Raw genomic sequence first — 7,652 nt, forward strand, 5'->3', positions numbered from 1 at the left:
CAAGTGCTGGGATTAAAGGCATGCGCCACCACCGCCCGGCTCAAACTCTGTTTTGAGAGAAAAAAGAAAACAGTCCTTTTGTGTTATAGACCAAACAATGTGTAAAGGCATCTGGCATGCAATAGGAAATCAAGTTAGGCTAAGCAAAGTGCAATGCTCCAAGTTACTTGGGAGAGTAAAGCAGGTGAATCACTAGAGCCCTGAACCCAGGAGTTCGAGGCCAACCTGCACCACCCTGTCTCAAAATTTAAAAATAAAGTTATCCTGGATGCTAAAATGAGACATTTGGTGGTCTTGAGAGACTGATTGCATGTAAGAAAAACTTAAATAGTGTGTAGATAAAAGGAGACTGACAGGTTAAAACTCTCACATTCTTCAACCCTTCTGTTGAGGAGTGTGGTCTATTTCATCACCTTTGGAATTTATGTACACTTTATTGGGTGGGTTTCTTTGGTTTTGAGACAGGATTTCAGTGTGTTGCCAGTCTTGCCCAAGTTAGCTAGTTCCTGACCCTCCTGCCTCCTGCAGTTGCTGGATCTTCATCTGGATATTGTCACGTCAGACCTGGGTTTTGTGAGTTCACCAGTGACTAGCTTACCATAGTGCTACTTTCTAGGCCCAGGGTGGGAGAAACTGGCAGCATATCCTCCTGTCTCTGGGAACACTCAGTCTTAAAACCAAGTGTCACCTGTGCAAGAGTCCATGGAGAGACACCCACGGGGGAAACTGAATCACCAGCTGCCCACACCTCACAACTGTCATCCAACCATCTTGGGAATAAATCTCCCTGCAGACTGTTAGAGCCTCTTTGTCTATATGCACAGAAAGCTGATAGTGACTGACAGTTTATATCCAATAAAAAAGCATTTGACTGAGTTCCCATGGGCATTCTTTTGGTTCACTCCTAGGTAGATGACTTGGAATTTGTTAAGGAGAAGAAAGATTTGCTTATAACCTCTGAGTACAGATATCTTTCCATAGAGAGCTAGGAATCCTTGGAAATAGATCACTTTACCTGTCCCTGGAGACATTAGATCTAGAAACAGTGCTGTACACAGCTGCAGAATCTGCTGCCTACATAAGGCTGCTGCAAATGCCCAGGATGGTGAACCAGAAAAACAGAGAACATGACCTGGAGAATTATGAGTTTTCAAGTATACCAACTCTGATATTCCTTTGGTCAGTCAGAGATTCTTAGGCGATGAAAGTACTAAGAAATATTGACTGTTGAGTGCTCAGCCATAAATGGGAAATCCATATCAACCAGATAGATACACACACACCCAAGGCTCACTGAACATCAAGGAAGATGGAACAGAAACAATGTAAGAGCCAGAGGATTGGGAGATGTGCTGCGAATGTTGTCTTCAGGACATGATATAACTGCTACACTCATGAACTCACTGCAGCAATGGTTACCTGCCCAAGATCAAGTCAACAAGATCAGTTAACATTCCAGCAGGCAATTCAACTCAGTAGGAAGAAAGAGAGAAAAAGAGGGGGAGAGGAAGGAAGAAAGAAGGGAGAGAGGGAAGAAAGATGGGAGGGTGATGTGTTCATGAGCTTCCAGGAGGAGTGGGAGGGGGCTTTTGGGTGGTTATGATCATGATACATTGCATATATGTATGAAAGAGTATCAAGTAGAAGATATTTTTAAAAAAACATTTGACCGGGATGGAGAGATGGATCAGAGGTTAAGAGCACTGGTTGTTCTTCCAGAGGTTCTGAGTTCAATTCCCAGCCACTACATGATAGCTCACAACCATCTATAATGAGATCTGGTGCCCTCTTCTGGCATGCAGGCAGAACACTGTGTATATAATAAATAAATCTTTGGGTTAAGAAATGCCTAGGGAGCTGAGACTGAACAAGCATGAGAACTGGTAAGATTCCCTGGAACTCACATAAAAGCCAGACATGGAAGTTCACATTTGTAACCTCAGTGCCAGCTGAGTTGAAACAGGCAGAAACCCCAAGATGCTGTCCATCTTGACTAGCTGAATCTGTAAACTGCAGATTCAGGGAGACACTCAGTCTCAAAAACATAAGGTGGAAAGCCCCGGAAGAAAACTCCCAGTGTTGAGTCTGGCCTACACACACGCCTATATGTACATCCAAATATACGAACATATACAACACACACACACACACACACACACACACACACATACACAAGTGTGGTAGTTTGAAAGAAAATGGCCCCCATTGACTCACTAAGGGTGGCACTGTTAAGAGATACAGCCTTGCTGAAATAGTGTGGCTTTGTTGGAGCAGGTGGGTCACTAGAAGGGGTAGGCTTTGAGGTCTCAGAAGCTCAAGCATGCCTAGTAGTTCACCATTGCAGAATATTTGTACACTGTGTGAAGATGTGTTGCTGTGGCTGGTGTAATAAAAGCTATTCAGGATAGGACAGGTGAGATTTCCAGGGAGAGAAAGACTGCAGGCACCCGGGGAGTTGCCAGCCAGACATAGAGAAAGCAGGATGGACAGTGGGGAAATGAAGTAATGAACCGTGTGGAAGAATGTAGATTAGAAGTATGGGTTGATTTAAGTTATAAGAACTAGTCAGGAACAAGCCTAAACTAAGGCTGAGCTTTTCTAACTAGTAATAAGTCCCTGTGTTTATTTGTGGGCCAGCAGTCCCAACAAAAAAGCACAACCACAGCTCACTGTCACTTCCTGTGGACCCAGAAGCAGAATGTTCAGCTTACCTCTCCAGCACCAGGTCTGCCTGCTTGCTGCCTTGCTTTCCACCATGACGACAATGGACTAAACCTCTGAACTGTAAGCCAGCCCTGCTGAACTGTAAGCCAGTACCAATTACATGTCTTCCTTTATAAGAGTCGCCATGGTCATGGTGTCTCTTCACAGAAATAAAACCCTAAGGCAGAAGTTGGTGCCAGGGACTGGGTGGGGTATTACTGTGATAGGCCTGACCATGCTTTTGTTTGGAGGAATCGTTGAGACTTAAGTTAGAAAAGCAGTTGAACACTTTAAGTGTGGTTTAATGGACCATCCTAGTAGAAGCACAAAAGACAGCGCTGCTGAGGGTGTCTTGAACTGTGTCAACCCAGCTAAAGATGTTTCAGAGGAGAAGAATGTTAGCATGTGGCCTAGAGACTGTTCTTGTGATATTTTGGCAAAGAATATAGCTGCTTTTTGCCGTTGTCTGCCTGAGACTAAAGTGAAGAGTTTTGGATTAATTCCATTGGCAGAGGCAAGGTCAGGATTCAGTATGCTGCCCTGCCCCCAGCACCTGCCTGAAGCACTTAGGCAGTACTCTCTGCCGCCTGCCCTAAGGCTGCTACTAAGGTGCAAAAGGCCCCTTTAAGAGGCAAGCTCCGCCCATTCCCACTCTCTTTCCAAGGCTCCTTTCAAGAGGCTGGCAGGTCTTTATGCCATCTGTCTCTCTGTGTATCTCTTTCTCTCTCCTCTCTTTCTCTCTCCCTCTCCCCTCCCCCCACTCTCTTCTCTCCCCCCAATAAAACTTCCCTGGAAAGCTCTGTCCACATGGCAGCCCGTTTGACCCTCACCTCTGTGGGGCTTCCCATCCAGGTCCCTTTTGTGCTGTGCTACAACAGGAAATCTTCAAACAGCCTAGTGTGAACTCTGTCTGTGGCTGTTAGTGTTCTCTCTTATGAAGAACTAAACTGAAGAGGAGCAAGCAGATCGAGGAAAATACAAGATGTATAGTTCCAAGAGAAAGGAGGCACCAGGAAGTAGAATAGAGCTAAATCCTGTAATCTGTAGTCAGGAAACCAAACAGACTAGAGAGAAGCCTGATACAAAATAAAGGGAGTGGTGACCTCAGGGCAAGACTCCATCCCACTAAACTATGCTACGATTTCACCTTGTAAAAAGGAATTAAAGAGCAGGTTAGGTCCTGGTGTGGTGGCACTTGCCTTTAATCCCAACACTCAGGAGACAGATGCAAGTCAGTCTCCAAGTTCAAGGCCAGCCTGATCCACAGATCGAGTTTCAGAACAGCTAAACTTTGGCAGTGACGGAAACTATCAAAACAAAAAGCTGGTGAAGATGTAATTGAATAAGGATCCATGTTCCACCCCCAGCAAGCAGCAGAACTTGGCAGCTTCAGCTGTGTGGTTCTGACTTTAGAGCCAAGGATAGAAACCCCCTCTGTGACTAAGGGGTTATGGAATCTCTCTCTGTGACTAAGGAAAGATAGTGAGGCCAGGTGTGTTTGTCAGGGGTATCCCTGGTTGAAGGCTTAGAGAAGCCAGTGTGGAGCTGTGAAGGTGAAGCCTGGATTGCCTTGAGAGACCCCCAAGATGTTAGAGATGCTAGAGTCATGGCACACCTGCCAAGGAAAGCTGCTAACAGGGAGAGGAACCAGACCAAGAGAAAGAAGTATGTTGCAGTCAACAAGACTGAAAGGAATTGGAGATCTGAAGAGCATTTTGACATCAGACATGAAGATACAGAATTGGGAGTTTTCCTGGTTGGTTTTCAGTCTTGCTTTGGTCCCTTTCCTGTGTTTTGGAATGGTAATGTATTTTCTGTGCCTGTTGTGCCCAAGTTGCAAAGTCCCCAGAGACCACTAGGAAGACCCACCAAACTGCAAAAGCTAGATTTAATGATTATTCATCCAACCAATACAGGGGCAGCCTCCAAAGGGAGTGAAGTCCCTGTCTACTGCTAGGTTTTATAGACAAAAGTTACAGGATTACAACAGTAGGTACAGGTTGGTTTCTGATTGGTTGACATTTGGGAACAATTAGGAGTATTTCTCAAAGTAATATTTTGGCATGAAATACCTGCATATCAATTGTTTTCATTGGTCAGTGCTGAGAGGGAACATTCTGTGGTTTCTATGGCATTGTCTTGTTACTTGCAGGTAGCCTGTTGTACATAGATACCAATAGTTTTCAGAACTATCCTGTGAAATGACAGACTCTGGAGATCCTCCATGGAGGGCCTAACCCTCCCTGGGGATCTGAGTGGAGATTGGGTGGGGGGCTGGGGGGCCTGGTGGAGGGAGCAGGGGAGGAGAGGAGGGAAAGGAAGCTGGGATTGACATGTGAAGCAAACGTGTTTCTAACTTAATTTTTTTAAAAAAGGAAGAAAAAAAAAAGAATTATATCCTGGAGACTACAGGGGAGGTTTTGGTCCCCCCTGGAGTTTCTTTTGTGGCCAAACAGTTCCCAGGAACCAAGCATCTGGGAGGCTGGGGGGTGGGGAGGGTCTGGAGTTTCTTTGTGTTCAGTTTTGGCCCTACACTCAGAGGCCAGAGGATCTGGAGTTTCCTTGTGTCAGAGGCCTTCATGTCTTTTCTGTAGCCTGTCATGGCTGCTAAAGCAGGGGGCTGAGTGAGAGTCTGGTCCCTTTATTTCTAAATTATTAGAAGTGAAGCCTTTGAGTTCAGTTTACCCCTTTCAGTGCAATTGGATGTTGGAAGTATGTGATCTGTTTTTTTTCATTTTGATTTTATAGGGGGTTACAGTTGAGAGAGTGCCATATATCTCAGAGAAATGTTGAATATTGGACTTTTACATAGTGGATTGAGACTGTGATAGACTATGGGGACTTTAAGGTTGGACTGAATGCATTTCTGCATTATGACATGGTTATAAGCCTATGTGGGCCAGGGAGAGGAATATGGTGGTTTGAAAGAAAATGGCCCCCATAAGCTCACAGAAAGTGGCACTAATTGGAGGTATGGAGTAAGTGTGGCTCTTTGCAGCAGCATTTATAATCAAGTGTACTTTAGCAGTTTTTCCTTCTTTAGCAATCAAAAAACTGAAAAACACAATAGCATACAGTATCCAGACTCTCTGTGTATTTTTCATCTTTTACGTGGCTTATTTATTTATCTATTATTACTCTATTTATTTTACTTTTATTTATTTTTCTCTGAGACAGGGTTTCTCTTTGGAAATCCGCCTGCCTCTGCCTCTGCAGCAAATCCTACCAGCATGTGCCACCACAGCCGGCTTCTCTATTTATTTACCACTATGCCGTTTCTTTTTCTCTCTCAATCCTACATATATTTTTAAACACTGTAAACCTTTAGAGGTTTTTTTCATCCAAGTCTGACTTTACTGTAAATCTTTGTTTTTTGTGGCTACATGTCTTATCTGTTAAAACCATGGCTGTTTAAACTGCAGTTTTTCTAAGATGGTGGGCGTAAGCGTGATTCCAGCTCATCACCTCAGTCTATGGTGACATCCAGCAAATGCTGTCGGCTTGGAGATGTGGTCACTGCCACTTCCAGCTGTACGTACACACCTTCCAATCAATCATTAGCAGAGCATCTTAAAAGAACCTTGCTGGGTTTTTTTTTTTTGGTTTTGTTTTATTTTGTTTTTTTTATGTTTGTTTTTTTTTTTTTTTTACTTATGCTGAGTCAGGAAGACTCCCTTAAGTGAGCCGCATGAGTCTCTGCTTGTCTCTAGCAAAACAGAGCCCACCTGAGAAAAATGCTGCTACCAAGAACCCATGCTTTTCTCTGTTCTTTTGTTTCTAAAATTCCTTTAAAGCTTTTGTCGTTCTACGTGGAAATTCAATCCCACACGCTGACACCATTATGTTGAAAGAAGCCTTTTCCTTGCCAGCGGCTTTGGTTTTTCCCCACCAGTCGCCTGGGCTCTGCCACGTTGTAGTCCCCAATAACTAGTGTAGGAAAAAGGCTATTTGACAAGGAATTTTTCTGGTCTTTGTCCCCCATTCCTGGGAATGAGACTCTAAATCTTTGGAATGTCCTGAGTGTAGGAGTATCCTTGTTATTCCCAGTGGGCCCAGTAGTTTATACTAATGAGATGATTCATGAGTTGCTCCTCAGATAGCTTAAGGTAGTAAGATGATTCATGCTGGGGGCAGGCTACATCAGCAAGATTAGCCTCTGATTAGAGGGCAGAGACTTTGGGCCTGAGATACCAGCCATCTTGGAACAAGACAGTGTCAAGAGTAAGCTATATCAGAAACAGACAACATGCGTGTGACTTTCCACAGTGCCAGGATTTACTGGGTAGCAAATTTACAAGGTATGATGCTTTCAATGTCAGCAATTTGCCACACTTCTGCTTTCCTTGGGCTGTAGATACAGCTCAGTGGTTAAGAGCACTTGCTATTCTTTTTTTTCAAGACAGGGTTTTTCTGTATTGTTTGGAAGCTGTCATGGAACTCAATCTGTAGACCAGGCTGGCCTCGAATTCACAGAGATCCTCCAGCCTCTGCCTCCCAAGTGCTGGGATTAAAGGTGTGTACCACCAACACCCAGCCAAGCACTTGCTATTCTTGCAGAGGACCTACGTTTGGTTCACAGAACCCACAATGGACCGTAACTCTAGCTCTAGAGGATCCATCTTCTGGCTTCCATGGGCACCAGGCACACATATGATGCACATACACACAGACATTTTTACACATACACATAAAATAAAAATAAATCTACACTTCCTTGACAATGCTGGTCAAGGTCAGCATGGGTTCCTTTTTCCAATCTTAATTACATTAACCTTAAGCTTTTACATTATACATCACACAGTAAATAGATTTATGTATATGTAACTACACACACACACACACACACACACACACACACACACACACTAGAATAACTGCAATGAGGTGGAAAGGCAAGAAGTTTCAAAGTCTGAGAGGCCAAAACTCGAAAACTAATAGAGATATGACTT

The sequence above is a fragment of the Mesocricetus auratus genome, unplaced genomic scaffold (assembly GCF_017639785.1).
Source record: "Mesocricetus auratus isolate SY011 unplaced genomic scaffold, BCM_Maur_2.0 Super-Scaffold_100009, whole genome shotgun sequence".
NCBI classification, from domain to species: Eukaryota; Metazoa; Chordata; class Mammalia; order Rodentia; family Cricetidae; genus Mesocricetus; species Mesocricetus auratus.